This window comes from Benincasa hispida, chromosome 2, assembly GCF_027475165.1.
Source record: "Benincasa hispida cultivar pf3 chromosome 2, pf3_genome.v1.1, whole genome shotgun sequence".
Lineage (NCBI taxonomy): Eukaryota > Viridiplantae > Streptophyta > Magnoliopsida > Cucurbitales > Cucurbitaceae > Benincasa > Benincasa hispida.
The window spans coordinates 30249301-30257916 of NC_143479.1; the positions used below are offsets into that span (position 1 = coordinate 30249301).

Sequence of the window (8616 nt, forward strand, 5' to 3'; positions counted from 1 at the left end):
TAAATTTATGTTTCCAAAGCTCAACTTTTTCTTTCTTTGGACAAGTTCTTGATCATGTTTGTTTAAGAAAATATGTATCTTCGCTATCGTTGTGTAAATATAAAAGACTTTACGATCTTTATAAGATATATTAGTTGTTTTTATCCTAACTAATTGAATTTGAGATCGAACAGTTATCTAATATCAATTGTTTTAACAACAATTTGCCAAGTGTCAAGCTCTTCTTCTCTTAAAATGTTTGAATTTCTTTTTGATTTAGGGGTGTATTCAAGTATAGCTCAGTATGAGTTATGTACAACATTCATTTACTTTAGGTCAAAAATGAATTTTGCTCCCTAAACTTCTATAAAAATAACGATTTAGTTCTCGTAATTTCGAAATTGTAATAATTTAGTCCTTAAACTATAGTATGTAATAATTTAATCTCTATACTTTCAAATAATTTGTAATAATTTAGTCTTTATCATAAAACTTAATTGTTAATAACTTATAAGTCTCTATAATTTAACTTTGGATGAGTTTATGAATGTGGACGTAAGAAATCTCATTAAATCTTATTAATATTTTTAAAAAAGAAATTAAATGATTAAACAACCTAAAGTTCATAGATTAAAATGTTACTATAATGAAACTAACCTCCATTTAATAAAGGAATAAAAGTAACGAATTTAAAATAGGAATTTAGGATATTGATTGTGAGGAATTTCATGCCGACGAAGTGAAAATTGGAAGTAGGTTTGCGGTCCCCCCATCGGCTCAGCCGTCACTTTCTGGCCACTTTTTTTTTTTTTTTTTTTTTTTTTTTTAATATTACTTTTTTTTAGGGAAAAAAATGTAAGACGGCTATATGATTTAAACTTTCAACCTCTCAATCATTTTTGTTTATCAATCATGTCATCCTTTTCTTGTTTTTATTATTTTTATTATTAAATTATAATTTTCTTCTTTATATTTTAATAATGTCTAATAAGTCTTTCTACTTAAATACACATTTGAATAGGTTTTTTCACTTTTCATTCATTTTAGTTGAATAGAATGAATTTTTAATTTTTAATTTTATGTCTAATAGATTTTTAATTATTTTATGCAAGATTTTAGCTTGGAGGGGCCTCTTCACCTTGAGATTGGGGGCAATTGTTGACTCTTGCGACTCGACAAGTTGACGTAGTAGCCAAGGTTTATCTTCCTAACTTTTTTATATTGAGTAATTCGATTGACATCTTCATATCGTCCTACACAATCAACTTTTGTTGTAATAAGTTCAATTTATCTATAAAAGATTCTATTAGACACAACATTGAAAATTTGGAACCTATTAAATACTTTTTTGAAAACTCAAGGACTTACCAAAACAACTTTGAAATTTCAATGAGTATTAAACTTTAAATTTATAGTCAATGAATGACTGAACTTTTTAATATATCATAGATTTATATCGGGTATAATTGAACATTTAAAGACTTATTAAATACATAAGTACTAATCCACACCAAATTAACACTACAAAAAATTAGACCTTTGATGTCGGTTGAAATAAATAGGCATGTACGTACAATGCCGGTTTTGAAAAAAGAAAAAAAAAATTAGATTTTTAATGTCGATTTTAAACTGACATTATAGATCCAGTTTAATGAGGCTACAATATCGGTTTAAAATCGGCATTATAGGTGACCCACTTTTTTAATTTCAAACAATTTTTAAATCTTAATTTTTTTCCCTCCCTCCCCATTTTCATTTTCCTTCTCAAATTGTAGTAGAAAAGGATAAATAAAAAACTTCAAACCCTAATTCTTTTTTCGTCCATCTCTCTCCCACTTCTCCTTCCCTCTCATTCTCTCCATCCTTCACCGCCCAAGTTTTCTCTTGTTGTTTCACTGGTTCGTTCACCATTCAGAGTCGTTGACTCGACTCAGCAATACAGCTTCATTGTTAGTTCGTTCAGTATAGCTTCGATGAACTTCCAACGCCGTTCCAGCCATAGCTCCACCGCTCAATTGGATTTACAGCGTTGTTCCAGCCATGATCTCGTCGTTCTAGCTCACAATCTTGCCATTCCAGCCACGGTCTTGCCATTCCAGTCATAATCTCGCGATCATTTCATCAATCATTCAGATCTGAACAAATTTAGTTAGATTGTTCAAATTTGAGTTGAAGCCTCTTAAATCTACCCTCATTTGTTTTATTCAAGTCATTTGTTTGCTTCAAAGGTAAAATTCGTCTTCTTCTGAAGAGCTTTTGATTTTGGTATCTCAAAAACCCTAAATTCGTTTCCATATTTTCTTCTTTTTTTCCCTAATTGAACCAGATTCATTCATTGCTCCACATTACTGAAGGAAATCGAATCCGAGATTTCCATGACCAGAGGAAAATAGATCATTCCAAATTACAATCATATATGAACATTACAAATTACAATCGTAAACTCAAACAAACAGTTATGCAATTGTTACAGAAATTACAGCATGAAACAACAACTAAACAAAGAGAAAAGCTACGAAACATTTGTCGACTTATCTCTACGTTCCTTGCTCACAAACGCTCGAACACAGCAACCTCGAACGCTCGAACAACACGACCGCAACACTGCATGAATACTTCGTGCTTGAACTCAACGATCACCTTGGTCACGAACTCCTCAGCAACAAGAACGGCCTCCACAGAACCTCGACGGTGTCGAGTTGAGTATGACACCACCAAGAAGGGTACCTTGGTATTCTCGGTGTGAGAATCCAGAGGGTGGGCTCTATTTGACTTGGATTGAGGTAGAAGAAGGAGGAGACAACAATTGTGTACACGATTGGGCAAGTGGAAGATGGCTGAAACCTATCTATAGGTCTATGCCCAATCGTTTAGCAAAAGCTAAGCAATCGTTTAGCTCATCGCTTAGTTCCATGTCTGTCGCTTATAAAACACTACACGATCGTTTAGTTCGTTCAAGCTTCACCTAGTAAATCCATATGTACTTGACAAGCTCCGTGAGATCCTTTTTTTCGAGAGAGAAATCTTAAATCATTTTTTTGGAAATTTTTTTTCAAAAGTCACTAAAATTAGGAAAACAATTTTCTTTTTATCTCACAGTTACCATGAACCACTAATAACCTCCCATTCAATTGGTTATTAGAGAAAAAGATTAATTATCCAATATTAATATTATTATAACATATAGTTTTAATATTTCATCAGATGAAACATATAAACCATAGTTCTTTTTTTTATTCCATGGTACTGAATGTAAATCTCATTTACATCAATCCTTCATTAGATATGTCTCATACACCAAACCGATTATATCATTTATAATCAAAATACCTCTTGTCAATTTGAACATTTCAAATCAACACCAAGAGCTAATCTTCAACTGAATTCATTGAGCTACCAAGAGGACCTTATGAACCTGTAGCTTGAAGCTCCAACGGTACGTGAATAACTGACTAAACTCTTCAGTCACGAGATCCACCATCCGTTAACTGCCAGACACTTCACTAAAAACTGACAGTTGAACTCTCCTTACTACAGATATATTATGTGTCCATCTTAACCAATCAGCAGTGCAACATCCCTTCACAGATCGCTCATAAGTACAACTGAGCCAATAACTGTTATGCCTCTGTAGTTACATCTAACTCCTTAAGTACCATTGATCCCTCTAATGAACATAAGTCATAGTCCTACTATGACTGAGTCATCTCTTCCAAAGAGAAGCCGTGGCCACTATGTTCAAGCCCCGGAATCAGCCCTTAAGGGAGCAATCTCTCTACTTATCCCTACTTTGGGAAAGGAGTGAATTCCATCTTATGGATTGAGTTCCAAGCTCCCAGATCAGACAAGTCCCTAAAAAGGTAGGCATGTTGAGTTGACAATCTGGACCGTCCTCAAAGGAAAGAGTTACTAAAACACTCAGGATTGAGGTCATGTCACCTATGGTCATTTAGGTGAGATGTAAGTCTTTAGTATCAACGACATTATATACAGAATCTAGTCATCTCGTGGTCCAGGTCTTATACAAACTCTTTGTATAGGACACCCCCGCTCGCACGTCTCTACATGAATGGTCAGGATCTACCATCTGTAGTAGTTTACAACACTTGCAAAGCTCTACAAAGCGGGTTGTATCCGTAGTGTCCAGGATCAGGTATCACACCTTAATCCTTATACTACAGACCTATTTAGGTTATCACTTAAGACATGATCCACTTATATATCACATATATATGCTTAAGTTCACATAAGATAACCAAGGAACTTTGTTTATTGGATATGAGTAAATACCAGAATTAAATAACAATTATTTTATTCATCAAACAATATGTATCTTTACAAAAAAACGAGACTCCCGGAGAATTAATACACCAATCCCAACAGTTACATTCTTTGATCCCCCCCCCTCCCCCCTCTTATTTCTCTCATATCTCTACTTTCAATGATGTCAAAGAAGAAGAGTGGAATAGTGTCGGTTTATTTGAGTGTGTATGATTTGACGCCGATCAATTGTTATGCATATTGACTCGAGGTTTACCATTCCGATGTGCAAGGTTTGACAATTTATGGCATTTTTTCTTTATATGTTTTTGTTCTTCCCTTTTTGGAATGGTTTTAATAGAGATGATGAGGATTTAAATGCTTCTTTCCATATCGACCAAAGGTTTTTTTTTTTTTTTTAAAAAAAAAATCTTGATTCTCCATTGAGTTTTTCTTTAGATCTGAGGTTGAATTCGTTCTATTTTTTTGCTGAAATTTGTGATACTTGAGAAATTGGAGGAATATAGAGGGGTTTTTATAGGTGTGTTGTGAAGTTTTCTGGTTTTGGTTGTGTATTTATCTCTATGAAAGATGATTATGTAATTCCAGCTCGATAATAAATGATCTGTGGAAAATTTTTAAGGTCCTGCATATGTTTTTGCCTCTAATTGTTTGTTTATATGATTTTCTATTGACCTTAATCTATATAGTTTGTGTTTGACCTTTTTAAGAATTTTTTTATTGATGAATTCAGCAGTTAATAATGTTTTTATGTGATTAAAATCTAAAAGAAATCTTGTGTCCATCCGTCATCACATCAAGTTTGTCATATGCTCACCTCCATTACAATTTTCAAGTGTTGAAGTAAGGAATGTGCACCAAATTTCTGATCCAAGAAGTGTAGATTCTCTCCCTTTCTTTTATGCTAACTACTGATCGATTTAATGAATTTTCCTGTTTAATGTCTTGAATTTTTTGGTGCAATAATTTTTGTTGCATGAATTTAAGGGACTCTGTCTTGTTTTAATACCATATAAATGGTACCTTCATGGAATTTTGCAGCTTACTATGTTGTGGCGAAAAAATCTCTCAGTAAGCAGATATCTATAACCTTATTTGAACAGATGAAAGCCGACTTTAGAAAAAGATATGGAGGCGGTAAATCCGATACTGCTATTATGAAAAGTCTCAATAAGGACTTTGGTAAATTCAAACACGAAATTTTTTTTATTTTGATTGCGTTCGGGTGTATTTGCCTTAGTGCGGTATCAGGAGGCATATTCTTGCTCATATTTTGCAGGCCAATTATGAAAGAGTGCATGAAATATATCATTGAGCATACAGAAGAGATCGGAAAGTTGATCAAAGTGAAGACTCAAGTATCAGAAGTTAAGAGTATAATGTTGGAGAATTGTTACAAGGTAAAAATACATCAACATGGGGTTTGAAACGTTGCGAATTTGTTTGTATTTGCATCGATCTAATCGTTGCCATATGATGTTTACCATTATCATCTTGTTCTATAAAATTGGTGATCACTTCGAGTTGGCCTAGTCGATAGAGAGTCGTAAAGTCAAGTTTAAGGTGCATGTTTGTGGCATACCTTTATTCTTGGAAGTTTGAACAAATTTTGATTATGTATTACGATATGAACTACTTACAATTTTGGAAAACTAGGCAACCAACTGTGGAAATCAAAGTTGAAGAATATTCGAACTCAGATGAAGGATTTTCTCTTGAGTGAAAGAGGCTTATTTTGCTTGTGCTTGTACTTAACATTTATTAGAATTTCAACATGAATGTTTATAGTTTCACAATATGGAAGTGAGTGACTTACCTAGTTATATGTAGGAAAAATGAAGTTTTATCGTGGAGACCTATAATTCATGTGAATTTGATGGGTTTTGACATTGAAAGGTTTTCACCTTTGACTGGTTAGGTATATTATAGACATCCTCCTTCTTCTTAGTGAAAATTTTGCACTCAATGTATCTTCTCTTTTATACATAATCTATTCATTAGTCATTTCCATTAAAGTATTGAATAAGCTTCAACAATTGAACTTATTTTATAAAGTATTTGAATCAAACTTATTGGTTTTGAAATATTAGGGGCCTTCATAACCATTATTTACTTCAAGATGGCAAATCATTAGAATATGAAATCTGGCTTTAGTTAGTTATGTTTAATTTTAATGCTTCAAAAAGCGAGTTAGTTGATATTGATCGAATGGATACGATGAAATTTTTTATATAAACTTCTCCATTGATTTTATGTAATGGATACTGATGTAAGATTACGTCTAATTGGACACCAACCAATAAGGCTTCAGGTTCTTTTTGATAAGTTTCAGCGAGATAATGACTCTAAATTTCTTTTCGAACTTCAAGTCCTTTAGATTTGTCTCTAATGCTTGGAAGCTTGTATCCGTAGTTTTGAAATAGATTCGAAATCGTTTGAACACTTTTCAGCAAGAGCCCAAGCCTCATTTGGTGAGTTTTAGGTTGAAGGACTCCATTTAAAGCTATCTCGATTAAATTTAGATGTTGTAAATTAGCTTTTAACTCTTGGCAATGGAAGAATCAATCTCTGAGTTCATTACTCAAGTTTTCAACCCTTGTCAAGTTAGTTATAGCTCAATCTGTGAACTTTTCCCCTCTACTTTTTTTTTTCTTTAGTAGTAATTGTACATAGAATGTATACTTTAGTTATTTTGTTCTTGTTTTTGTTGGAAAGAATTCGACCTATAACTTTGGTATGACTAAATTCAATTGTGTGATTATTTTAATTTTGTTCTTTTTTTTATGTATCTATATGACCCTTCAAAGTATATAATTAGATTTTATTTTGTGCATGTATAGGTAAAAGAGAAATATTGTTATTTCAAATTAAAAAGGGATATTATTGGTTTGTATGAGCATAAGCAAACAGAATATACTTTTTTATTTTTTCAATAACAAAACGATGATAGACATGTGATATCGGACAATTAATAACAAAAAGGAGGTGAAAAACCGACATTGAAGATAATGTTCAATATCGGTTGAAACCGATATTGAAAATAATATTCAATGTCAGTTAAAAACTGACATTGAAGATAGCTGGCATTGAAATCTTGGTCATCTATAATGTCGATTTAAAACGACATTAAAGTCCTTTTATAACACGCGTTGGAGTTAGCATGCAATTAGCGGAGGAAATCAGGATCATTAAGAACTCTAATTCATCAATTTTAGCATCTAAATAAGCATGTTCATAAAATGAAAAGAGAGTTTTAGATACCTTTGAAGACTTCAAAAATCCTTCAAATTGAGCTTGAATCTTCTCAGCCAATCGTTGTAGACCACCACTTGATTTTTCCTACTATTCTCTAGGACATTAGATTGGATTGTGGGATCCAAAATGAATAAGAATTTAGGAAATTTTGAGAGGAGAAAAATGAATTTGGTAATTTTTTTGTCAAGAACCCTTTTGCTTCCCTAATTCAGCAAAATTCAGCTGCATGTCCACAAATCTCAGCACTAAAGCTGAGCTTTTGTTTCGCTTTAGTCATGCAATCACATTGCATTTCAAGTTGACACATCAAAGGCATAAAAGCAAGTGGAATTTGGAGTGGAATTTAAGTGTTTAATTTGAGATAAATCCACTAAGTGGATTTTCTTACAATTTTAAATTAAATTCAAAATTCAATTTATGAATTTTGAAAACTTAATTTCAAAATTATAATTATATATATTAATTCATTAATTAATATAATATATAATTTCATTAATTTGAAATAAAATCAATTCATATAATTAATTAAACTATTTAATTAATCAAAATTAATTTAATATCAAATATTAAATTAATTAAACACCGATTCCAAGAACATAAATCTTTATTTATGTATTTAATATTTAAATCAAATTTAAATATTATCCAATTCTCCAATTCTGTTTAATTCAATAATTAAATATGTACTTATATTGTGTATAATTACAAATTCTCTTAAAACAAATTTGAATACTTCAAATTTACTCATCACTCTATTTTAAGGTTTAATCCGTTTGTGAGCTAGTAGAGGGACCTAATGGACCCACAGATCATTGGCTCCGACGATCCGAGATGAATTGGCTAAACTCTTTAAATTGAATTAATCAACATTCGTTAACTACCGGGTCACTCCACTAAAGTCCAGTAGTTGCACTCCCTTCACTGTATATATATTTTTTTCCACTTGATTTAACCATAATCAGTAAGTCGGCCTTTCACAGGTTGTTTGTGACGGCTGTGTCAAATGTCTTTTTACCTCTGTCATTACATCTTGCTCCTTAAGTTCTACTGATCATCTAATGAACAATTGGTTTGTGATCCAATCGTGAAACTGAGTCTCTC

At 32.1% G+C, this 8616-nt stretch overlaps 1 long non-coding RNA gene across 1 annotated transcript; it reads left to right on the forward strand.

Annotated features, from left to right (window-relative positions):
• The first annotated feature begins 4397 nt into the window (after window positions 1-4397).
• LOC120071758 (uncharacterized) lies at window positions 4398-5959 on the forward strand. Its single transcript, XR_005480335.2, has 3 exons — window positions 4398-4532; window positions 5302-5442; window positions 5540-5959. It is a non-coding gene; the product is annotated as an uncharacterized LOC120071758 (long non-coding RNA).
• The last annotated feature ends 2657 nt before the right edge of the window (window positions 5960-8616 follow it).